Source organism: Pan troglodytes, chromosome 11, assembly GCF_028858775.2.
Source record: "Pan troglodytes isolate AG18354 chromosome 11, NHGRI_mPanTro3-v2.0_pri, whole genome shotgun sequence".
Taxonomy (NCBI): domain Eukaryota; kingdom Metazoa; phylum Chordata; class Mammalia; order Primates; family Hominidae; genus Pan; species Pan troglodytes.
Window position 1 is genome coordinate 56534862 of NC_072409.2, and position 26318 is coordinate 56561179.

Here is a 26318-nt window from a genome sequence, read left to right on the forward strand (position 1 = left end):
GCACTGGGTCATTTTATATTTGCTCCTTCATAATATCTCTTACTTTCGGTTTTTCACATTTCTGTTCCAAGTGTATTCTTAGATACATATTTTCCACTATTAGTTAACCTCAGGGGTTGCCTGGGAATGTGTGTTTCTGTGCCACCACTGTAGGACTGTGTGTGTGTGTGTGTCTCCCATTCTCTCTTCTCTCTCTGTCTCTCACCCTCTGTGTGTTTCTTTCCTTCTCTCTGTTGGTCTGTGTGTGTGTGTGTGTTTGTGTTTGTATGCCCGTGTGTGTGTATGTCTTTGGATGAATGTGCTCTGTTTGCCAAAATGCGATTTTTTGCATGTCGGCCAGTCTTTGTTGAGCCTCTTCCTGCGTCTCTGCCTGGGTCCCGTGGCCGGTTGTCCATCATTTTCACGGCGGTTCCACTTTGGGTTTGTGAAGTCCTCGATCACGTGAGGAGATGCGTCGGTCCCGGAGCAATCGAAGTCTCATCCCCATCCTGAGCGGCCTCTTTTCTAGGATCAAGAGGACCACACTCCAACCCAGGACAAAACCCCACAGCAGCTCATTGTCTGGCAGGAGAGGAGCAGACACACCTCCAAGAAGATGATTGTACCCCTGCATGACTCTTCTCTGAGCAATGAAGCCACACCACGATACAATTCTGAAGAGGAAGCCGGGAATGGGAGACAGTGACAATCCCTGTCCCTGGAATGCTGGCCTCTCTGGACAAGTCATGCGTTTCGCACCCCTCCCCTTATGCCCGTGGCGGTGGCAAGGTTCTGTAACCTGCCTGGGCTCTGGCCTGTGCTCTGTCCTCCCTCTTGCTCTGTCTCCCCTGTTTCTGAGGGGCCTAGTTGCCTCTTGGTCTGGCTGAATAACTTCTACGAAGATCGCTTCCCAGTCCATCAGGGAGACACTTTCTGGAGATCCGCGACATGACTCTTTCTCTCTCCAAACCTGTTTCTGCTGGATTGGGCAGGTCTGATAAGCCTGGAACACTTGGCTTCCATGTGTGTCTCAGACAGGGAAGCTTCTTTGGTCTCCTTGTTTCACCTCATCGGTGGGTGGATTGCCTAGAATGAGCGCTAGGTGATCATGACTGGCCTTGTCTTCTAGGACAGGTGGTGTCCCATTTCCTTTGCACATCCTGTCTCACAAATGAGGGATATCTTCTCCTCTGCTCATAGGTGGACTGATTCCCTGAATCTTTTGTCTGTAACGAATGTCAGGAAACCAAAGGAACTGGGCTGGGCCTGGGGATGGGGTTGGGGCCGGGTGCCGGGAAGGTTGCGTCAGGGCTACCTGGGCGGTGGAGGCTTCGGGGTGGGGTGAATGTTGCAGAAACCTGTGTGCTCCTCTGGCAGGCATTTCAAAATGTGGCTTGGACTGAGGCAAAGGCCCCGTCCAGGTTCCCAGGTCTTCTTTGAGTTCCCTTGGCACTCAGGGAAAGGCCACTTGTTCCCCCTTTCCACCGGGCACATGCCTGGACACCATTGTTGGTTTCGCCATCACCCCATATGCCTCCGGTGACGCACATTCACACCATCTGCTGTGGGATACGCCAGTGCCACGCGTGATCGCACTGTCTCCACCTCGGCTTCGCACCGTCCCTGTTTGCACCCGTCCTGGAAAGCGGTGTCCGCTTGCAGGAGCCCCAGGGCTTTTAGAAGCGGGGCACGCCACTGCTCTTTCAACGGAGAAGGGAGGCAGAGGGCTCACGGATCAGTGAACTTTCAGCTGACACCACGCCTTGAGGGCCATGGGATCATTCTGTGCTGCAGCGAGGACCTGCCTGCCTCACCAGATGTGCTGAACCCATCCTTTCTAACTCAGAGGGGTCCAAACTAGGATCTGAAGAGGAGTCCTGAGAACCCAGCAGGCACCCTGAAGATCCCCCTCCATCGGTGGAAGTCGGCTCAAGGAGGTCTTGAAGATTGGACTCCTGGGGGTTTGGCCCTGGGACAGGATACTCAAGGACTCCTCTCCCACCCCGCCCCAAACTGGACCTCAGCCCCCACGCCACAGCCCCCACTTTCACCCCAGAGCTGAGGGACAGACAGAGAATTGCGACTAGAAATTCGATCGAGTGGTAGGAGGGACCACGTGGCCAGGGGCTGGCCAATGACCAGGCCGCCCAGGATGAGCTAATAATGGAAGCAATTTGTAACTTTCAGTAGCTTTCTAGGCCTGGGTACCGGAGGGAGGGAGGCGGGCAGAGGAGGGGAGATGGGCCCCCCCAGTCTTTCCATCCTCCTCATTCGACTAGGGGCACCCAAATCCCCTATTCCTTATTTCCCCTATCACTCAGGCACTGGCAGGGTCCTTTGCCCACTCCTGTTGGCCGCTGCGGCTCCAAAGCGAGGTAAGCTGGTCCTCTACCCCTCAAACTCTTCACAACCCTCATCCCGTTTACTAGCACCTGCAAACCACAGCCTCCCTTCCTGTCCCATTAGTGAATTTAAATCGGATTTTGTTTTTCCTCTTAGTTGAAAGAAAAATAATCTTTTTGTATTCTTTTGTGTAACCTATCTCGGATTTGGAGAAAATTTTAATTCAAATTAATACACTTATATTGTGGGGGGTGAGTGGTACTTTCCTCCTTTTCAATAAATTTCTATACTTGCTACTTTATGGAGAGCTTACTTTTCTTTGGGGATGAGTTACACCTTATGTTTTCACATGTGTTACTTCTTTAATGATAAGTTCAACTCCTTTCTCCATTCCATCCTCCAATTTTGCTATTTATAAATATCACCTAATGGATTTAGAGTTTATTCATTTTTCTCCTCCCTCACTAGTTTTTCAGCTGTTACAGAATCACCACAATTTATTTTTCTCTGTATGTGGATGAGGTTTTGTGTTGATTCCTCTTTTTGTTTTGTAAATGAATTTATTGTTTGGGAAACTCTTGGTGGGGTGTGTGTAAAAAAGGTCTCTTGATTAATTCCAACCTCTCCTCTTCTGAAGAACAATTTGCTTGAAATGTTTTGTGTATTTTCCTCATTTTTATTATGTTTAAATTTGAGGTATTTTACCTTCTTTAAAACCTGGCCTCTTTTTAAAATTTAACCTTTTGCATGTTAAACCATTTTTAAGGTTTTTATTTTATAAACTGCAATGGTTAGTAGATTTACTTGCCTTTCCCTGACCTCCTTCACACTCCTGCCTCCTCCATCTCAAAACTCCCATCCCCAGCTTCCACAATTCTCAGCTTCCAACGGACTCATCCTCCCCTCTCCTCCCTGCCAAGGAGGGATGCCTGGGAAGTAGACAGTGTCCTTCTTGGGTCAGAACCTATGCTCTGGTTCTAGTTCAGGACACCTCCAGTCTGACCTCCAAGCCGGCAAAACGAGTGAGAGCAGAATTTCTGCTCAACTTTTTCATTTGGGACTAAGTTCTTTCCACTTGGCTGTATTCTGGAGAACTCTGATACATGAAATTGAATTTTAAATTCTCATTTTTCCCTAAATTCTAAGAAAAGTGCAGGCAGATTGTTTTTCTTCCTTAAATGTAAGCTGTTAGCTTAGGGGTCAGCCCTTTGGGTCTTTTATCTCCTGGGGGAGACTTCTCAGAGAGACACAGAGTGTTGATTCTTCCTTTTAGTTTTGGGTAAGGTAGAAGGGGCAGGGATTGGGGAAGCCCATATTGATCTCTGGCTCTAGCTCTGAACAAAGAAGGGTAGAGAGCTGGCCTGGGGACTTGTCCCTTTGGTCAGTAAGGTTTGGCTTAGGAGAGAGTTTGAAGTAAATCCCAGCTCTGAGGAAATTCTTCTTTTTAGCATTACTGTGAAAATAAACTCTTAAAATGGTGTGACATGGTTTCAAACTATTCAGATTCCTTGAAGTAACAAAAATAAACTTACAAGAGTAATTTGTGTTTCCCAAAGATCCGCCTCCAGTGACTGTCCATTTCTCTCAGGGAAACAGAACCCAACTGGGCAGAAGTAAAACTGCCACCCCTCCCCTTTCAGTTCCCCAGTCACATTGACATTCTGGGCACATTTGGCCCAGCCCTCGTCCCTGCTTCTCCCAAGTATGAATCTAAATTACTATTAATAAGGGGCTGCTCCAAGTTAATTGGCATTAAAAGAACTCATTTCAATTTGTTAATATTAAATGAATGCTCTGCACTTTAGCTCCCTTCTTCACCCTGGATTCCCAGATGAGTGATGGGAAGAGGGGGCAGGGAAGTAGAATGAGGATTTTATTTCTGGCTCTCCAGCTTAGCCACTGTGGTGCCTCCCCTGGGGGTGTGCGATCAGGCACAGTGGGGGCCTGCTTGGGGAAGGTCTGATGGTCTTTTTTGGTGAAATTCATCTGTTTCAGCAGGAGTTGTGGGGGAGGGTGGGTGGGGAGCAGAGGGAGAGGGACAGAATGGTTTGGGGGACTTTGTGGGGAGCAGAGGGTCTAGGGAGAAAGTGGGGAGGGAAAGGGACGGAGGTCAACAGGAGTTTTGGAGAACAAGTGTTGTAGGCTGTAGGGGGTAAAGCCAATTTGTGAAGAACTGGTGATAGGAACTAAACAACCCACCTAGAAGGGGAGGGGCTTTGAGCAGGGGTGGGGAGGTGGGATTTGAGGCAAAACAGCTAGGAGTTCTGAAACTATTAATATCTAACTGTGTGACTCAGGGCAAGTTGCTTAACTTTTCTCTCTGCCTTAGTTTCTTGACCTGTAAAACAGGGATACTAATAATAGAACTTATCTCAGGGGGTTATTTGGAATTAGAGGAAATACATGCCATGTGTTTTCCACAGTGCTTGGCACATAGAACCTGCCAGTAAATGTTAGCTCTTTTTATGGCAGAGTGGTTAACAGGATGGATTCTGGAGCTAGACGGCCTCGTTTTGAATCTCGGTCATGCCTTATGTGAGTTGTATGACCTAGGCAAGTTACTTAACCCCTTGTGCTTTAGTTTCCTTGTCTGTAAAACATGGTTAATAGTACCTAGCTCAAAGGCTGCTGTCAGGATTAAATGAGTTATATGTACGAAGAGCCTGGAACAATGCCCATCCCATAGGAAACACTATGTAAGCATTAGTTGTCACTGATATTGTTGCTCTTCTGATCTAGGAAGGTTGAAAATAGAGGCACAGGTGAGCTACTACTTACAGGCTAAGATTGGAATCAGATCAACTCTTTCACTCCTATCCCTGAAGCTAGTCCTGCAACTGGGGCTGCATATGAGGGCTTGGGGAGAGATCCTATAACCCTGGAATCTGGGATATCCAAGTCCTTCCTCTGCTCTAGCTCTTGGTTTGGTGGTCCCTCCAAGACCCATAGACTCGAAGTCACTTCTTTTTCCCTGGGCAGGGTTGGGGTGGGGCTGGTAATGGGAGAATTACTTTCTTGGTCTAATAACTCCCTTTAGTAGAGAGTTAGTCCTGGGAGTGTGAGTTGGGGGAGGTTGGGTAGAGCAGAGGAGATTAAATATCCTTCATGTACCAGCCCACACACACTTGACCTCACCAGAGGGTTGGGAAGACAGAGATTCAAAGAGGGGAAGTGATCTGACAAAGTCCTAAAGCTAGAACTTGGCAGAGTTGGCATCTGAACTCTGATCTGCTTGATGGCAAACTTAAAGCCCTTCCATTGCTGCATGCTTTTTGAAGGGAGAAATGGGACACGTGTAAACTTGGGCCAGGACCATGGGGTAGATGGAAGATTGGCGAAGATAGAGTATTGGAGTGGGAAGTGGCCAAGCAGGAATATTTCAATCATGGAAGATTTCCTGAGGAAAGAGATTCCATATCAGGGTTCAGATGGTAGGGGAATAGGATAGGAAGTAAAGAAGAGGGAGGGAGCCATGCATTGACAAGGAAGGAGAAGAAAAAAGAATTTATGCAAAGGCTGGGTCAGAGTAATGGACATGAATTCAATTTGCCTTGGGTTTGCCTTACCATTTATTGAAGGCATACTATGTACTGGGTACATACATGATCACATTTGATGTTCACAACAGCCCTGACAAGTGAGTTTCTTATCCCTATTTCCAAAAGAGTTCATTGAAGTTCTGAGAGCTTAATCCCCGCTTTAGGTTACACAGTAGTAGTTGGATTTCCTGGCATCAGAACCCTCGCCTACACTGCCTCTGAGCATGGCTTCTGTGTCCCAGTCTCAATTTCCATGACTGTTTCAAGTCCTCCTGTTCCCCCGCATTTGTTGTCACTCTTGGTGACTGGGAACAAAGGGCTAGAGCGTGAGCTGAAACTGAGACAGGGAGTGGCAAGCAGGCAGTGGGGACAGAAACTTTTCTCGCATCCACCCATGTGAAGAAGATGGACAGAAGGGTGGTCTTTCTGGAGAGAGGCTTCCAAGCCACTTTCCCAAGAAAGACAGCTGATCTTGGGATGAATGGCAGGGACCTGATTGGGTAGGGGATGGGTGGTCACATTGTTTTTTGGGCTGTAGACTTTATTTCCCTTCCTTTGGGAAGAGAAGAGGAAGAGGACAGCTCAGGTGTGGGTTTGAGCCCTGGATTAAGACTGCCCATTGTCCACTAAAATCTCTTCTTTCCTTGCTGCATGAGGGTGGAGGGACACCCAGCTGAACACTCCATTTCCCAGCTGCTCTTATTGCCAGGTGTAGACACAGGGGAATGTGAGGTGAGCATGTCCTCAAAGCCTGACGGATTGGGTAAATTCTCCTTTGTGTTCTCTCTTTCATGAGCTGGGCAGATGTGCCTGAGACAGGTTTGACCAGGCAACTGAAAAGACATCCCTAAGAGAAGACAAAGCAAAGGTATGAAAGGAACACACATCCCTGACTGACTAGGAGGAACAGAGCTGCCTGCTGTCCGGAACCGCTTCCTCCCAGACTAAGTGAGAAATAAACTTCTGTTTTCTATATGCTACTGTGTTTTGGGGCCTTTGTGTTATAGCAGTTTTGCTGTCATCCTTTCCAATTTACCTTCTCACACCAGATTTTTCAAATTAAAAAGATTATATCAGGCCAGGTGCCATGGCTCATGCCTGTAATCCCAGCACTGTGTGGGGCTGAGGCAGGCGGATCACTTGAGGCCAGGAGTTCAAGACCAGTCTGGCCAACATGGTAAAATCCCATCTCTACTAAAAAATACAAAAATTAGCTGGACACAGTGGCACACTCCTGTAATCCCAGCTACTTGGGAGGCTGAGACAGGAGAATTGCTTGAACCCAGGAGGCGGAGGTTGCAGTGACCCGAGATCATGCCACTGTGCACCAGTCTGGGCTACAAAATGAGATTCTGTCTCAAAATAAAAAACTGATTACATCAGATCACGGAATAACTATAATAATATTTATTGGGCCAGATAGTATGCCAAGGACTCTATGCACATTATTTAGTGTAATCTATGTGACAATCCTCTGAGATACGTGTTACTATTATTCCAATTTAAACACAAGGAAACAGGTTCAAGGAAGGTAAGTTATGTGCTGAGGGACACACAGGAGGGAGTGGAGCTGGATTTCAAGCCCACTGGGTGTGCAGAACTGAGCCTTTTCACCATGGGGGCAAATCCCTCCTGAGGACAGGGCTGGAAAGGCCATGGAGATCATCTTGTGCTTGGACAAGCCTCTCAACAGTCACAACAGGGACCTGACTCCCATTCCTACCTTCAAGAAGCTCAGCAGGCGACTACTCGTGTTCATGTTGGGTACTACATACGGTTTTATTTGAAGGAAGGACCCCAGAGTTAAACTCATTTGAAAACCCCTGATAAATTCAGTCCCCTCCCTCTTTTTACAGGTGAGGCCCGGAGAGAAGATATGACTTGCTTAAGGTCACACATTTAGTTTCTCTGTCAATCTTTCTAAATCTAGGACGAGTTTTCTTCCCACTGTATCAGGCTGCCTGAACAAACAGGGAAGTACAAAAATAGCCAAATCCAGGAAGGAGGGCAGTGGTCTGTGTCTCCTCCAATAATTTCATGGGACAGCCAAACCTATTTTCTTGATTTCCCTTCTGCCCCTCCTGTCGGATATCTGCTTTGGGACCCATCTCTTTTGGGCTTGCAGAGAGAACGGGCTGCACCAGCTCTCTACCCTCTGCATCACCCAGATGGTCAAACATGCAAAGGGAAAGGAGAGCTGGGGCCAGAGTCAAGGCAGGCAAAGTGACTCCTCGACCCCCTCCAGTCTTTCCACATTTATATTTTTGGAATTTCAGGCTCCCTCCTCCCCTGGGACCTTTCCTAGTAGCCCACCAGGGAGAAGAAGAGGGAAAACTGCCATAAATTTCTCCTATTTATACAAGATGACAGAGTTTCTTGTGCCAGAAAAAACACAGAAAGGGAGCTCTCAGGGGAGAAGGGACCCAGCCCTATACCTTCTGGGGTCAATTTATCTTTCTGAATCGTGGCTTGGGGGCTACCCTAACATTGCCTGTATGAAATGCAGGCTTTGACTTGGGGCAGCCAGGCCAGACAGCCCCTGAGCTTTGTTTCTGATCACAGTTTTCCTGCTTCATCTCAACTTCCCCCTACCCCTTACGCTGTCTTTTTAAAAAACAACCTTCTTGAGGTATAATTCATGTGTCATACAATTCACCATTTGAAATGTACAATTCAGTGGTTTTAGTATATTCACAGGTATGTCAAACCATCACCATAGTTAATTTTAGAACATTTTCATCACCTCAAAAAGAAATCTTGTAACCTTTAGCTATCACCTCCCTATCCCCCCATATTCCTTCTTGCCCTTAACAATACTAATGTACTTTCAGTCTCTGTAGATTTCCCTATTCCGGACTTTCATATGAATGGCATCATATAATAAGAGACCTACTGTGACTAGCTTCTTTCATTGAGCATAGTGTTTTCAAGGTTCATCCATGTTGTGGCATTTATCAGTACTTCATTCCTTTTCAAGGCTGACTAATATTCCATTGTATGGATATATCACACTTTGTTTATCCGTTCATCTATTGGTTAACATTTGGGTTGTTTCCACCTTTTGGATATTATGATTCTCTCTTTCCTCTTATTCTCTAGACATCTTGGATAGTATCCAGTGAGGCCTGTGGGCAAGAATGGGTGTTTCTTATATTTGGGAACACCTAATATCCATGAAAGAAGGGTCTTGGCACATGTCTGCTTTCATATTAAGTACATGTACTAGCTGGAATTCTCCTCCCTCTGTTGTTACTGAGGTGGGGCTGCTCCCTCCTTTATCAATTCTCCCTTTTTATCATGATTGCTATGTTGGAAACTTGCTGACTCTTCAGACTAGGGGATTCAGATCCTTCTCTTGGGGCTTCAGAGACATGGAGTGGAAGAATGAATCTCTTCCCATCAGGGAAGAGTTCCCTGAGTCTGGTCTCAAGTGATTATCCAGTGCCTCACAGTGGAAGGAAGGTCTGTGAAGACTCCAGGGTCGAGGGAAAGTTATGTTCTCGGAGGTATGACTGAGCCCAGAATCCAGGCATCCAGTTTCCATCTCCTTGCCCGGCCCATTTCAGTCTTCAGACATGCTTTGAGGTCAATCCAGTCACTCACCCAGCAACAGACACTGCCTCTGCCCTCATGGACCTTGCAGTTCTAGTGGTGAGAGTAAGATGAATACAAGTGAACAAATGATGGCAAGTTGTTCAAGCTTGTTCAAACTTCTAAACACTGTTCAATGAATGAATGAACCAACAAGAACTTACTATGTGCTCTGGAAAGAAAATGTGAAAAAAGTCAGAGTTGTAAATCACTTTCTACTCCCACTACCTTTCCTAGTCTGGAAGTCAGCATTACTTCTCCATCCCTTGGAGGAGATAGTGGGCAGATATTACAAAATGTTAGCTAAAAAGAGCTACCATTTATTGGACCAGACATACACCAAGGGGTTTCTATAGTTCATTAATTTTCACCCTTTGAATTAGGCATCAATATTTCCATTTTGAAGATGAGAAAAACCGAAATCCAGGGTTTAAGTAGCTATCTGAAATCACACCCATACCAGTAAGTGGCAGAACATTTGTTCTGGACACTGGGATAAGTATGTGTGTATGGGTTTTTTTTGTTTGTTTTTTGTTTTCTGTTTTGTTGTTGTTGTTGTTTGTTTGTTTGTGGGATGGAGTTTTGCTCTTGTTGCCGAGGCTGGAGTGCAATGACATGATTTCACCTCAATGCAACCTCCACCTCCTGGGTTCAAGTGATTCTCCTGCCTCAGCCTCCTGAATAGCTGGGATTACAGGTGCCCACCACCACGCCTGGCTAATTTTTGTATTTTTAGTAGAGACGGGGTTTCGCCATGTTGGCCAGGCTGGTCCCAAACTCTTGACCTTGTGATCCGCCCGCCCCGACCTCCCAAAGTGCTGGGATTACAGGCGTCAGCCACTGCACCCGGCCATGTATGTGTTTTTATTCCTAGCACTTCATAACAAATGCCAACATCTCTTTCTGCGGCCCTACCACAGAGGGAGCTGATCAGTTTCCCCTCCTGCCCAAAGGCAAAGCAGCCACAGTGGAAGTGCCTGAGTCCTCCCTCACAGCCTTCTGTCTAGTGGTTATTCCCGCTTCAAGGCTAAGGAAGGGAAGGACCGGTTTTGCCTTCAAAGGCTTTTTCCTTCCAGCCCTTGCTGTGCAGCCCGTTGCGTGTGGGAGGAACCATGAGAGGCCTGGATATTGTCAACAAAAGACTTGAACAAGCCAAAGAGCTGGTTATGTTGACAAGAAGGGGACCTTAACAAGGCAGATAATCAAAAGTTGATGACTGACAGCCCCTTTCGCATCCCTTCACCCTCTGCTAAATCAGGTCTCTTACATGATCTTGATGACAAATAATAAAAATTATAAACACATTACAGTTTTCACATGCATTTGTTCACTTCTCACAGCAAATATGAGAGGTATCTAAGGTTGAGCAGCTTATTACAGAAAAAAGTTTATGGGACTAGAACCTTAATTTTATGTAACAAAATTTATATAGAGCTTACCATGGATCATGTACTCTCCTAAATAGTTCAAAACTTTCATTTTTAGAGAGATAGGTGTCTTGCAGCCAGGCGCAGTGGCTCACACCTGTAATCCCAGCACTTTGGGATGCCGAGGTGGACAGATCACCAGAGGTCAGGAGTTCGAGACCAGCCTGACCAACATGGTGAAACCCCATCTCTACTAAAAATGCAAAACACAAAAATTAGCTGGGTGTGGTGGTTCATCCCTGGAATCCGGAGACTGAGGCAAGAGAATCACTTGAATCCAGGAGGTGGAGGTTGCAGTGAGCTGAGATCATGCCATTGCACTCCAGCCTGGGCAACAAGAGTGAAACTCCATCTCAAAATAAAAAGGTGGGGAGCGGTCTTGCTATGTTACCAAGGCTGGTCTTGAACTCCTGGGTTCAAGCAATCCTTCCACCTCAGCCTTCTGAGTAGCAGGACTATGGGCCCATGCCACCAGGCCTGGCTGTATCTCATAACTATTAACTCATCTACTTTTTCACCACCATGTGAAGTAGGCATTACTGTTATTCACATTTTTTAAGATGCAGAAATTGAGGCATGGTAATCAAGTATCTTACCCAAGGTTGTACAGCCAGCAGGTGGTAGAACAGGGATCTTGAGCCCGGCCCCAGCATCCGTAACCACTTCGCAAGGTGGGCATCGCATGGGGACTACACTTGAAACTCTAGTTTGTTAGTCTGGTGCCCCTGCTTCCGCCTGCCTCCCTCAGTCTTTATGGCCCATTGGAAAAAGCAAGCCAGAGCTGTGGCTCCCAGGGTGACGATCCTTCAGCTGCATCCTTGGCACTGTCATTCCCTCCTCCCATCTCCCGCCAAGGGCTACAGCCGAGAATACCACAGACGGTTTGCCATGGATCAAGATTTCTCTCAAGAAAGAGCTCACAGAAAGGCTGCTGTGAGAAAGGAAGTCACTTGCTACTCCCCTTATTCCTCCATCAGGAGGAGCTAGATGAGGTCACTGCACATTTGAGTGGGTGCTATCAAAGCACAGCCTCTGGCCAGCGTGGAGACAAACGTGGGCTGTGTGGCCCCTGACTGAGTGGCTGAAAGGAAACTTGAGATGGTAGATGATGGAACTGATTGAAATAAAACTTCTGTAGGAATGCTGCATGCCATTCATTCAACAGTGCTCCCTGACCAGGTCCCAGGGCTGTGCATATGAGCTGCAAATGGGTTTGTTCATTCATTTACCTATCTATTTGCTTATTTATTCAGTAAATTCTGATTATGCCCCTAAGAGGCACTGTGCTAGATATCAAGGAAGAACAAGACAACATCCCTTCCCCACAGGGGCTCCCGGTCTAGAGAGGGGAGGAGGAAGGAAGATCCACAGTGATTTGCATCATATGCTGAGGAAAGAGAGTCATTTACTATCACCGTTTGACATCCTCACCCCCAGTGCAGTCCTTCTCTTTGTCTCTCCATGCTGGGAGTGGGCAGTCCCTGCCCTGCTGCCCTTCAGACACAGCCCTCTTCCCTCAAGCTGCCCTCTGCCTGGATCCCACCTTCCTTGTGAGCTGGAGTATTTGCTTGAAGGAGTCTTGACTCTCCTTCCCTGTCAGTCACTGTTTGGCTGCAAGCAGTGACAGTGGTGGCAATAAAGCAGCAGAGAGGAGGCTTTGGTATCAGAGCAGGGACTCACGGGTGGGATGGGACGGGGATGGTTTTCTGTTTGCCCCACTGTGTTCTCTGTGCTGCTCTGCCCAGGGAGGCTGACCTCTGCAGACTGTGTCACATGGGCCCCCTGATCTCTCGGCCAATAGAGTTCCCGGCTGAGAAGGGGGAGAGAGGAGTCAGGGTATTTGTTTCCTCCATTCCCTGTCAGCCCCCCTTTTTGACTGCCTGAAGCTCTGGTGGTGGTTGTGTTTCCTCCATGGTCACAGCTTTGCTGAGTGGCCTCTCTCCTGTGTCCCGTGAGCCCAGTTGGCATTGGGCTTTGGTAGATATATTTCTATCCTGGTGCCACACTAGCCCTTATTAGTTTTCTTCATCTGGTCTATGCCTTTAGAAACTGTCACATCACTAAACCCTTCAGTGAAACCCTCTCAAATGTGTCATTTATTTTCTGTCGCCGCCCTGACTGGCTCACCTGGGTGCAGAGGAGGTGGGGACAGAGCAGGTTGGGGCTCGAGTTCAGCTTTATTATCCCTCTTTTTCAGGGTTTCCCAGAGGAAGAGAGAGAATTTGGACAAATGAATGAGGAACAACGCTCTCCTGAGAGTTTCTTTAAGGGGCGAGGATCACTGCCGCTAGCTCCTTTGAAAGCAGAATTAAGAGGCAGTGCAGGAAGGCACAGCAGGAAGGCTCATAGTTAGACTACAGAGAAGGAAGCAGCCACTGCTGGGGACCTACCCTGTGCTGGTCACTGACAAGCAGTCTCACTAAACCTTCCTGGACCCTCAACCCCTCCTAGTATCTTATCCTCATTTTACAGATGAGAAGACTGTGGCCCAGAGAGGTAAAGATCTGGGGAGCAGGATGGGAGCTTCACTTTGTCTCAGTTGCTCTGGCAAAGAAAAGCCTCACCTTGTGATCAAGGGATTGGGAGGGTGACAGATAAATTTTGGCTTAAGTGTCACCATAGCACTGGGAATCGAGCTAGATGGCACTGGCTTGACTCCTTGGATCTGCCTCTTACTGGCTGTGTGATACTGGGCATGCCTCTGTTTCCCCATCTATAAAAATGGGGCTAATGATAATAACACCTGCCTTACAGGTTGTGTAGAAGGTTGAATTTGTAGTTGTGAGGTGCCCAGGAACAGTGCTGGCACACAGTGAGCGCCATACACAAGTGTTACAGAATGGAGCCTCCTGCCCTCTCCTTATTTCCCACTCCCTGCCCTCTTCTCATTGCCCACCTCCCCTGCCTTCTCCTCACCATCCTGAAAAAGGGTGAACAGCCACCCAGGAGCCCCTGAACAGGCATGTTGGTCCCAGGCCATTTGTGAGCATGCTTTTCCCTGCCCTGCCCCCTGTCATCACCATTCTGGATGGAGCAGCAAGGACGGAGACACTTAGTTGGGCTATCCACTCCAGGTCCAATGCCAGTGGGATCAGCTTCGATGGGATGCACACAGACTGACCTCTTCTCCCCAGCCCCTTCAACTTCCTAGAGCTGCAGGGGGCCTGGGAGTTCTTGGTAACAGCACATTAAACCTCTGTTTGTGGGAACTTTAATTTAAACACAAATTAGAGATGGCAAATGACTCTGGCAGCCAGATAAGCCATCCCGGGAGAGCAAGGAGAAAGCCAAGAGAATCAGCCCAGATAAGGCCTGACTTTAAACTACTGGTGATACCCAGAAGCCTGGGACAGATGAAATCTAGGGGTCCTCAATGAAGAGCCACAGAAGCTCCACACCCCAGTTGTCCTTGCTCTGGGCTCTATGCCAGCTCCCTCTCCTGTGTTCTCTATATTTCTATCTGTTTGCAAAATTCTAACCTGATTCTTTGGCTCCATCCCTCCCACCCCCACCCCACTGTTTTAGAGAATGCACTTTCTTTACTTTGCTTCTCATCTTCTTCTGTGACCTACTATTCTGAGAAATTTCTCCTTGTTATCTAACCTCCATCTATGCTACTACCTTTAGAGTCTAATACATCCTGCTTAGTGGTAGCTCTGGGAGTTTCTGTTCATGTGGCAAATGCGGTGTGGTAAAAACAACCTGAAAAAGACCTGGGTGAACTTCTCTGCATCTCAGTTTCCTCATCTGTATGATGAGTGTGTGAGAAAGAATCTCTAAGGACTTGTAAACTCTGACTTCTCACAGAGAATCTGAGGACAAGGACATCCCAGGAAATCTCTATTGTTCTGGAACCCATGAATTTTCCACTGTTCTACTGTTTGGGAGTGAGCGTGGGGAGAGCAGTCAAGCCTGTTGATTCCTTTCTGTGAGGGGTCTACAGGCTTTGCTTCCACCCCTCCGCCCACAACCCAGGCTTAGGCCAGGCCCAGGCCCAGGAGAGAGGCTGCCTTTCCAGTTCTGTCAAGGCCTGCTGAGCCCAGCTCTGTGGGGCTGTGGCCGCTAAGATGTTGTCTCTGTCCTCTGGGGTAGGAGCAACATATGTTCCCTCTGTCACAGCACCTGTGAGGGTGGCAGAGGGATGGCAACCCCCAAGAGGGCAGAGTTCCATCTCTCCAACTGACCTTGAAGCATCTTTTTATCCTGCTTTTCTGGGAGGCTTAAAGTGAAGGCGGAGGGAGATATCGCACAGTCCCAAAGCCCCCACTAAATGGGGAGCTACTGTCTTTCATCTTTCATGCAGGGTAAAAGAAGACACCTCGGCTACAGCAAGAGGAAAGAAGGTCAAACCACAGGCAGAACTTTCAGGTTGAATGTTAGAGCAGACTGTGATCCCAAGAGGTCATCCAAGACCCTTGGTCTCAGAGGATGACTATGAGGCCCTGGTCCCTGGCTGGGGTGGGAACAATAATCCCAACAGCCCCATGCTAGACTGACTTGGGAGTCAGAAGGTCCCTGGGACTAGAATAGAAGGACTTTGGCATTTTCCCTGGCCTAGGGCCCTTAGACAGAAGTGGGCAACTGCCATCAGGAGCCTGGGGCCCAGCTGTGTCCCCACCTTGTCCGCCTCCCCCCTCCTGAGTGCCTGGCTGCCCCTGGAGCCACAGGCTTGCCTGCCATCTGGGCAGCTCAGAGGAAAGCACACTGCCAAGGGAGTGCCAGCGTTGATTTATGGCCCACAACCTTGGCAGGCTCAGGCTGTGTGCCCGAACTGCCTTTGCTCAGGGAAGAGATGCTCCTCTTAAAGGGACAGTGCAGAGGAATGCAGGAATGTCCAGGACGAAAGCTTGGCAGGGGGCTGGCAAAAAAGACCTCCACCCATCAGCACTCTGGGTGACTGTCACTCCCTAGGGAAACTTCTCCCTAAGGAACCACCCATCATACCTGTTATCATGCCCTATCCTTTGTAGACTTGGCCCAACTGTAACATATTAATATGTTCACTATCAGTCTTTCCCACTGGACTGTAATCTCTAGGAGGGTAGGAACCAGACCCATTGTGCTCATTCCTGAATATTCAGCACCAAACACAGTGCCTGGCGCCTAATAAGATCTCAGTAAGAATTTGTCAAGTGTAGGACAGAATGAATAAATGAAGGTCCTTGTCCATGAGGTGGAGGGAAGCCCGCGTGTCTTCTTAGTGCCTGCCGTGGTTTCCGAGACCCTGCGGCATCTGCTGCTACCCCCAGGATCTCTCCCTCCAGGACCCTTCCTCACCCCTGTCATATCAACCCAGGACCAATGGGGCCAATCTTATCTGGATACCCTTGCCTCCCCACTTTCCTCGAGTCACCTTTCTTAAGTCCTTCACACAATGTTCTTTTCCTCCCATTTTCCTTCCTCCAAGATACTTTCTCAGATTACCTGTGGCCTCAGTCCTGGATTCAGATACTCTTTCAGATAATCTTTTATTTTTTATTTTTATTTTTATTTTTTTTTTCTCGAGACAGTGGCTCCCTCTGTCACCCAGGTGGGAGTGCAGTGGCAGTCTTGGATCACTGCCACCTGTGTCTCCCAGGTTCAAGTGATTCTCCTGCCTCAGCCTCCAGAGTAGCTGGGATTACAGGCTTGTGCCACCATGCCCAGCTAATTTTTGTATTTTTAGTAGAGATGAGGTTTCACCACGTTGGCCAGGCTGGTCTCGAACTCCTGACCTCAAATGATCTGCCCGCCTCAGCCTCCCAAAGTGCTGTGATTACATGCATGAGCCACTGTGACTGGCCTATCCAGCAATATTTACTGAGTATCTACAATGCACTAGGCACCGGTTGCCAAGAATTCATGAATAAATGGAACAGGCATATTCCCTGAACTCAAGGACCGTACATTTCAGAGAGTGAAACAGACAAAAAAATAAGTAAGCAAGTTAGCAAATAGATACATGCAATTTTGAGACCTGTTGTGAAGTGGGTAATCACAGTCAGGGTGGAGCAGGCACCCTTTAAATTGGGTGGTCAGGTAGGCATGGTGGCTCACGCCTGTAATCCCAGCACTTTGGAAGGCTGGGGTGGGCGGATCACCTGAAGTCAGGAGTTCGAGACCAGCCTCACCAACATGGAGAAACCCTGTCTCTACTAAAAATACAAAAATTAGTCAGACGTGGTGGCGCATGCCTATAATCCCAGCTACTTGGGAGGCTGAGGCAGGAGAATCGCTTGAACCCGGGAGGTGGAGATTGCCATGAGCCGAGATCGTGCCATTGCACTCCAGCCTGGGCAATAAGAGCAAAACTCCATCTCAAAAAAATAAAATAAAATAAAATAAAATAAATTGGGTGGTCAGAGAAAGTTTCTCTGAGGAAGTGACACTTGGGCTGAGGTTTGAAGAATGAGAGGGAGCCATGTAAAGAGTGAGGTAACAGCATTCTAGAAACAGTTCAGTCACATGGGTGTGCACAGCAGCATTTGGGGGATGGGAGTGGGAGAGGAGCTTTCCCAAACTTCACACTCCTATCTCTTTTACATTTTGAAAGCCCCTGCCCTTCCAATGTGGGAGGACCATTGCTTAAAATCTTTGGAGAAGCAGCCCTGGCCTTACCTGGAAGCTGGTTAGAAAACAGAGCTCAGGTGCCACACCAGATCTACTGAGTCCGAATCTGTATTTTAACCAGGTCCCAGGTCATTTGTGTGCACAGTGGTGTTTGAGAAGCAGTGTTTCAGGAAATACCTCACAGGAGGGATGGAGTGTGAGGACATCAGATAATGTGAGGTGGGTGGGGTTAGGGGGTTGGTTGCTGAAGAGTGGATTTGAATCAGAGATGGGGGTCTGAGTGTGTATATGTGCCTCTGTGTGTGTGTTCCTCCAGCCTAATGACTGTGGGCTATCTGAGGATGTGCAACTCCAAGCGCTTTTCCTTCCATGGGTGTGGAGTACCAGGGGATACTGTACATCTTTATCCCCCTGTGACAATGCCCCCACTTCCACCTACAGCTGTGAGTCAAACAGAATCTGCCAACCTCTGGGTGGTGGGAGCATCTCGGAAGCAAGGCAAGGCAAGGAGATCCCTTGTTCCTGACCTCCGGCAATCCATTTATTTGACTCCAGTCTCATAAAGGCATCCTGATGAGCCCAATCGCTTGCTAATGGTTATGAGCCGAGACCTGGGGATTTATGGCTGAGGCCTCCGTGGCCACGAACAGGAGTAGGGCTGCACACAGGAGGCCAGGCTGTGCATGGCTTCAGTTCATGGAGGCCTGTACCCAGAACCACGGCGGGGACTACCACACCCCCACCTCCAAATCTGGGGCAAAGAACATTGCCCTGGGTGGGGGAAGCTGGGCTAAGGAGAAAAAAGACCTCTGGCTGGAGATGTCCAGGGATGAAGGGTGAGTGTCTGGGAAACTGGCCTGACTTGGCGGGGTGGGGTATAGGGGGAGATACTGGAGAAGTGAGTGGAAAGGGCACTGGAATTGGAGCCAGTCAAACTGGGGTTCAAATCCTGGATCTGTTTTCCACCCGTGTATGACACTGGAAAAATCATGGCTCTCCCTGAGCCTCATTTTTCTCATCTGTAGATGGGAATTGTGACCCTATCTCATAGGTTTGTGAGAATTAAATGAGGCCAGGTACGGTGGCTCATGCCTGTAATCTCAGCACTCTGGGAGGCCAAGGTAGGAGGATTTCTGGAGCCCAGGAGTTCAAGACCAGCCTGGGCGACATGCTGAAACCCTGTCTCTACAAAAATACAGAAATTAGCCAGGTGTGGTGGCATGTGCCTGAGGCTGATGTGGGAGCATTGCTTGAGCCCAGGAGCTTGAGACTGCAGTGGGCCATGATCATGTCACTGCACTCCAGCCTGGGTGACAGAGTGAGATCCTATTGAGAGAGAGAGAATTAAATGAGATAATGTTTGTGAAAAGCACTTCGAATACCAATTGTATATATTTAAGTGGGTCAAGAGATTGGGATTCTAATTCCAGCTCCACCACTAACTTGCTGGGATTCTAGCACTAGCACTGGTTTTGTTACCAATGGCTTTTTTTTTTCCTGAGACAGGGTCGCACTCTGTTGCCCAGACTGGAGTGCAGTGGTAAGATCTCAGCTCACTGCAACCTCTGCCTCCCAGGCTCAAGCAATTCCCATGCCTCAGCCTCCTGAGTAGCTGGGATTACAGGTGTGCTCCACTACTGCCCACTAATTTTTGTATTTTTAGTAGAGACAGGGTTTTGCCATGTTGGCCAGGCTGGTCTCGAACTCCTGACCTCAAATGGTCCACCCGCCTTGGCCTCTCAAAGTGCTAGGATTTCAAGCATGAGCCACCCCGCCTGCCCAGTTACCAATGGCTTTGTGACCTGGGGCACATCACAGACCCTTTCTAAGTCTTAGTTGCCTCATAGATACTAAGAGGGGACACAGTGCTCTTTTGGTTGCCTCCAGCTCTGATATTTTGTGGTTCTAAGGAGGAGTCCTTGTTTGGAAATGGAACTTTGGAATGGTTTGGATCTCATTATGGCCATAGAGAGGGCATCATTGCAACTGTGGCTTCAGGGCCAATGTGCAGTTAGGGGGGCTGAGTCAGAACAGCCCCCTCTTCCTTGATAGTGCCATCCTGTGAGTATAACCCCTGTAGGGGTGTTGGACACAGTGTTGGGGAAGACTGTGGAATATGTGTAAGTAGGAAAGGCCCTGTGGTAGGGGGTGAGCTGGGTATCCATGGAAATGCCTGAACTACTCATGCCTTTTGCACAAGTAGGTCTTCAAATAATCTCTTGTGCTTCTCTCTTTCCCACTCTCTTTCCCTGTCTAAGGTGTGTGGTGGTTGTGGTGGTGGTGTGTGTGTGTGTGTGCGTGTGTGTGTATCTAACCTGATTGGGAGAGTAAGCCAAATGGAGTGAAGTGGAGAAACATCCCCAAAAGTCCCAAGTGGAGACCTAAGGATTCCTAAATCACAGTGCAGAACAGGGTCCTCTACCCTTTTCCCATTCTGGGAACATCCTGAAGCCAGTCATTGTGGGAGAGAGACATGACCCCCAACCCAGCCTCACAGACCCCACCCCTCTTCCATGCTTTGCCCTACCCTCCTTCCGTGTGCTTGTATCCTAACCTTAAGCCCTAGAGACTTCTAGGTACCCAGAGAGCAGCCTATCCAGTGATGTTTACTGAGCGCATGTTATGTGCCTTGCACTGGGCCTGGAGCAAGGGCTAAGGAGTGAAATTAGACCTGATCCCTCTCCTGAAGATGTCACAGCTGAGTAGGCAGAAAGACTTTAAACAGATAATGGCAACAGGATGTGCTAAGGAACATCAATGTACAAGATAACAGGTAGTCTGTATTTATGGGAGAGGGAGGCGTAAAAGAAGATGCTTCAGCTGCTTTCTAAACATGTTTGTCGTGGAACATTAAAAACATATGAAAACAGAGCAGTATATTGTCCTCATCATGCAGCTGCAACAATGGTCACACCAGGATCTTGGCGTGTCTATATTCCCACCCACGTTCCATACCCCACTGCACCATTACTTGGGGTGGAACTGGATTGGTTTTGAAAGAGGAACATACAATTCCCCAAGTAGAAAGTGCTGGAGGGAAAAGTTTGCAGGCAGAGGGGATGCTGTGCTCAGAAGCTTGAGCAGTGCCTGATGCTGGTGCACCAAACCGAAGCTGAAGGAGTGGGACAAGATGCTTTGGCCCCCGTGCATGCTGGCCCTAATGCATCTGTCACACAGCGTGCCCTTTGGCTCCTTTTGGAACTCGGGTCTCCAGGCAAGTCTTCGGCAGGGCCAGGTTAGGGCAGAGCCAGCCCTTTGAGTGCAGGGAGTGAGGAGGCACCGCTAAGACGGCGGGCCTTGGCTGGGCGTCCGCGGGGCCTTGGGCCTAGAGCGCTAGGGACTGGCACGCACCAGCACTGACGGGCAAAGCGGGCTCAGTCAGGCCCTCCACCCCGCGTCGGCACGCGGTCTTAAATATTACCCCGGAGTTTTCAGTTATCTCTCCTTAATGGATTTGCAGGGGCTCTTTCATCAAGCGCGGGGTGGCTGGGTGTGGGGGTGCGGGGAGCGCGCGGCGAGGGCTGGAGCTGGGAAAATGGCCCATATTTCAATATTAAAGCCCTTTACGATCGTCAGCAGCATGAAAGATGCTGCAAATTAAGCGGAGGCACCCGCGCCAGCCTCTCCATCTCGCAAGTTTTAATTAACGCTGAGGGGGAGGCGGCTGACAGGCGGGTGGGAGCCGGGCCAGCGGCGGATCTGGGAGCCTGCGGATCCCAGATTCCGAACTGGAGCGTCAGGGATCTCGCGGGCCGGGCCAGGCCAGGCGGAGGCGGAGGGTGGTGGGCTCCGAGTCCCGGGCGAGGGCGCGGAAGATGCCCTTGGAGATGGGTAAGGCTGAGGGGTGGGGGACAGGTTGGAAGGTCTCTGAGCATCTGACCGGGAAACAAAACTCTGCAACTGAATGCAGGAAGCTTTGTTCTTAAAGGTGAGGGGGCTTGTGGCCAAATCATCGAGCTCTTCATCCCCAGGCTCCTTCAGCGCGCGTCCTTCTGCCTCTCTTCTTTCGACCAGCACTTCCCCCAAACGCTCCCCCACGTTGATTCCCGGTCCCCTCCCACCTCATCCTGTGGCTCCTTGTTTCGGGAGGCAGGCGTGCTTCTGTGACCCCGCGGCTCCTGTTCTGGGACATCTGCTTTCTCCATCACTCCCTGGCTTCCCGGGCGGGCCCCATCCTGTGGAGCGAAGCAGAGCAGCGCGCACAGAAGCGCCACTGTTCTGCCTTGGCAGGGCCTGGCCCGACAGCTTGTGCCTGCGCAGCAGACCCATCCGTCAGGCGGGAAGGATAGAGCGACGTCCGGCTGCCCACTCTGAGGTCTCCCCAGGGAGACACCTCTGGCCTTGGCCCAGACTCCTCTCTTCCCTTCTCCCCACCCACCAACCCTTCCCCCAACTACCAGCTCAGTATATACTTCTGTCTCTCCTCCTTTCCTTGCTTCTCCTCCTCCCTCCCATACTCATGCAGCCTGGGGCCTGGGGCCCAGAAAAGCCACTCTTCTCATGGGTCACACTGAGAAGTCCTTCCTCCACCTGCATCCACATGGCAGGGCATAACTCTAAAGCTTAAAAAGATCCAGCGATCTCAGTGGACCACAATCCAAAGCTAAGTTAGCCAACCAACACTCAAGGGCTTAAATCAAGGACTTTGGGCAAACCCTATAGAGTGGAGGAATTAGAAAAATAATACAAATAAAAGACATGGTCATTATTCCTGGGTATTTACAGATACTTTGTGCTTCCTGAAATGTTTTGCAGAAATCACATTCTCCTCTCATTGTGCTACACAGCTTGCAAGCACCAAGACAAGAAATTCTATGATAAAGCAAAAAGAAGAGAAAAGAAAAAAATCCTCTTCTACTTTCTTCTTGGTGTGTATTTTTTCTTGTCAATTTCTGATAATCTATCAAGCCTACTTAAAATAGTGCCTGCTTATGCAGTATGGTTAGGATGATGAACACACACTTAAACAGGATAGGGAATACCTACAAACTACAAGTGCTGTGGGGATGCAGAGTAATAGGACAAGTGGTGAAAATTAAAACATTTTTGGCTTAATCAAGGAGTACTTCCTGGAGGAGGGGAGACCTGATTTGGAAGGAGAGGTGATATAAACTTGAAAAGAAAGTTCCAGATGTGGAAACACTGGTTTTATTCTTTATTTTTATTTTGAGACAGGATCGTACTCTGTCACCCAGGTTGGAGTGCAGTGGCACGATCTTGGCTCACTGCAACCTCCACTTCCCGGGTTCAAATGATCCTCTGCCTCAGCCTCCTGAGTAGCTGGGACTACAGGCGTGTGCCACCACACCCAGCTAATTTTTTTGCTTTTTTTGTAGAGATGGGGTTTTGCCATATTGCTCCAGCTGATCTTGAACTCCTGGACTCAGGCGATTCCCCTGCTGCCTTGGCCTCCTAAAATGCTGGGATTATAGACGTGAGCCACCACACCTGGCTAACACCGGTTCTAAAATTAGGCAGAATCTATATTTTACTTCAGGTTGAGAAGCAGATAATCTTGGCTATATTTTCCCTGACAATACAGTAAGATGAAAGAAGCCTTGTTCAATAGCGGGAAGAATTCAGGGTAGACAGTGGGATCTTGGCTAATGCTGGAGACTAAAGTGAATGGAGAGAGACCCTGAAGCGCCCTTCTCCCATACTTGGATATGGGCTATGGGAGGGATGCCTGGACTCTGAGACTTGGTCACCATGTTGTGTTTTGCCATTAGAAGATTTGGACATGAAGTTGAATAAGGCAGGAACGACCTCACAGCATCAACCACAACCCCCAATGTGGCTGGAGAAGGAGGGAGAGAGGGCAAAGAATGTCTTCCTCTTACTCAGATTGTAAGTGGAGAAACTGAAGTCCATTCACTCAAATCGGTGTGTCTACTGAGCACCTCCTATGTGGCAAGCACTATATAGGCCCTAAGGATCCAGAGATAATCAGGGCATGGTCCCTGTCAACATGGTGCTCACAGTCTAGTGGGAAATAGAGTTCACTCATCATTCTATCATTCAATCAAAAACAAAAAGTATTGAGCACTTACTCTGAGCCAGGCAGAGTTGCAGGTGCTGGAGATGCAACTGTGAACAAGACAGACCCAATCCCTGCCCCATCAGAGAGTACCACCTGGTGCAGAAGACACATACATAAACAGGCAGCTATAATTCAGGGTGATGTATGCTATGAAGGGGAGAAGACAGTTGCCATGGGGTGGCATATCCATAGATATGCCATAGATCCATAGGTTCCCATGAGGGGAACTATCTGCGTCTGTGAAAGGGGATGCGAGGATGATGTGGAAGAAGCAACACCAAATCTGATCTGCTCACAAGGTGCGCAGAAGTCAGGTGTGGGATGGCATGGGGAGGGTGTCCTGGCCTAGAGTTTGTGTTCCTTTTCAGCATCTTACTAGGAGCTTGTGACCAAATCAGGCCCAGGCAGAGCTTCTTCCCTCTAGTCACAGGATAGCACTGGCCTGCACCAACACGGCTCTTCCAACACCAGCAGGGGAAACCAGTTGATAATCCTAACAGAGCCAGACCAAGGAATGAGGTTATCACTTTTCCTTTTTCTGCTGGGAAGTTTCTGCCTTGGGGCTAGGCTATGTGGGGGGAGGCTGGGAGGTGGGAGGGCACTGTGGAAGATCTTACTCTTTCCACCCTCCTCTCACTGATCCTAGTTTTGAACAAGAAACAGGTGATCTGTTTCTCTAGTTGCAGCTGAATAGAAACCAGGACAAGAAAGTGTTGTCCTCCCCAGACACGTTTCTGTCTCCTGGGTCCTAACCAGCTGCCTACTTGAGCCATCTGACTTCAATCCACAGGGCCTCCCAGGAGCTGAATCCAGAAGGGCAAGAACAAAGTAGTAAAGCAGGAAAGGGCATTCAGAAGAGAACAGCATGGGCAAAGGCCCCAAGGAAACTGCAAGTCCCTCAGTGTAGAGATGAGTCTGTAGAGGAGGTTGACACAAGCTTGTGAAAGACCCAGTATGCCAGGCTAAGGGGGTGGGAACAGTGAGGGACACTGAGGGTTTCATGGCTTAAATTCTGACAAGTGTATCTACAATATAGACAACCAATATAACACTCCTTTTTTTTTTTTTTTTTGAGATGGAGTCTCACTCTGTCACCCAGGCTAGAGTGCAGTGGTGAGATCTTGGCTCACTGCAACCTGCGCTTCCTGGGTTCAAGTGATTCTCCTGCTTAGCCTCCTGAGTAGCTGGGACTACAGACTGATCCCACCACATCTGGCTAATTTTTTGTATTTTTGGTGGAGACAGGGTTTCGCCATGTTGGCCAGGCCGGTCTCGAACTCCTGAGCTCAAGTGATCCACCTGCCTCAGCCTCCCAAAGTGCTGGGATTACAAGGAACAGTTTCTTTTTTTAACTTTTTTTTTTTGAGACAGAGTCTTGCTTTATCATCCAGGTTGGAGTGAAGTGGCTGAGTCATAGCTCACTGCAGCCTTGACCTCCCGTACTCAAGCAATCCTTCTGCCTCAGCCTCCTGAGTTGCTGTTAATTTTTTTTTGTAGAGACAGGGTCTCACTATGCTGCCCAGGCTAGTCTCAAATTTCAAGAAACCAAGGCGAGAGGATGGCTGGGCTCAAGAGATCCTCCTGCCTTGGCTTCTCAAAGTGCTGGGATTATAGACATGAGTCACTGCCTGTCCGTGTAAAGTAACACTCTTGAAACCACTATCCAGACTTGAGGTTTTCTTAAGTTACTGTTAAAATTTTGTCAATTTTGCTCTTGAGTTTTCAAAATAAACAGGTCATTACAGATAAAGTTGAAGTTCCCTTTGTCCCTTTCCCAGTACCATTCCCCTCCCTTTCAGAGGCACCACCATCATATATTTTTTCTATTTTTACCATAGATATATATCCATGAATAACATTATAAGGCTTCAGTGCATTTTAAAAAGAGGTCCAATGGTTATGATATAATTTATAACTTTAGTTTTCCATCGCACATTTTAAAAAAAGTCTTTATTTGAGGTTTTTGGCAAAGTGCTGACAAGGGTAAAACTAGCGTTAGAAGATCATGCTGGTTACCAAGTGGAGTATTCCAGGTGACAGAGGAGGACCAAGGATGGTGACAGTGGGAAGGAGGAGACAGAGGTAAAAGGAGGCTCCACACCACAGGTCACTGGTGATTGCCCTGTGAGGGCAGGGTTGTTTTATACATGCTGTTCTTCAGCACCTTGAACAGGGCCTGGCTGTTGAAGATTCCCAATAAATATCTGTTGACAGAGAAAGGTTGACAGGGGCAGACGGATCCAGGATGACTCCCAAATTCCTGGCCCAGTGCAAAAGCCTGGATGATGATCCCAGTCTGCAGTATGAGGGCCCCAGGAGGAGAAGCTGGATTGCAGGGAAAGATGAATCCAGAAGCCATCACTCTGATCTAGAGGAAACGAGGCTGTGCTGTGTGGAAGGGATTAATGGTAGGAAGCAGACCGGACTTCCATTCTTAGGACAGAAAAAAATCTTGTAGCAGGTAGTTCAAAGCTATAAAAGATCTGAAGGGACATAGAGATGGTAAGAGTGGAAAGTTCAGTCCTGCTGGGGGCAAAGGGATAGTTGAAAAACAAGCCAAAAACAATAATCACTTTCCTCCAAAGGCCAGGAGGGCAGGGCCCAGCTTCTCCATCAGCCACAGTGAGTGTCTTATAGCCCTCTGTGCGGTGGGTACCCACAGCCCATTAGCCAAGGCAGAGGAGGAGGAGGAAGGTATAGTAAATGCATCTAGGATCATAAAGACCTTGTCAGATGCCCACACTCAACTTTGCTCCCACTCCATATTCATCAACAAGATGGAAAAGTGGGGTGCTCACAGCTGCTTCTTAGGACTTATTCTTGACCAAATTCAATTTCTCTATTCAGGGA

At 48.5% G+C, this 26318-nt stretch overlaps 1 long non-coding RNA gene across 2 annotated transcripts; it reads left to right on the plus strand.

The window, feature by feature from the left end:
• Nucleotides 1-2167: 2167 nt before the first annotated feature.
• On the plus strand, nucleotides 2168-20299 carry LOC134806958 (uncharacterized). Of its 2 annotated transcripts, XR_008537078.2 has the most exons (3): nucleotides 2168-2354; nucleotides 6658-6809; nucleotides 13077-20299. It is a non-coding gene; the product is annotated as an uncharacterized LOC134806958 (long non-coding RNA). The 2 variants fall into 2 exon arrangements; XR_010148674.1 differs by lacking the exon at nucleotides 2168-2354 and having other exon boundaries at nucleotides 4398-6809.
• Nucleotides 20300-26318: the final 6019 nt, after the last annotated feature.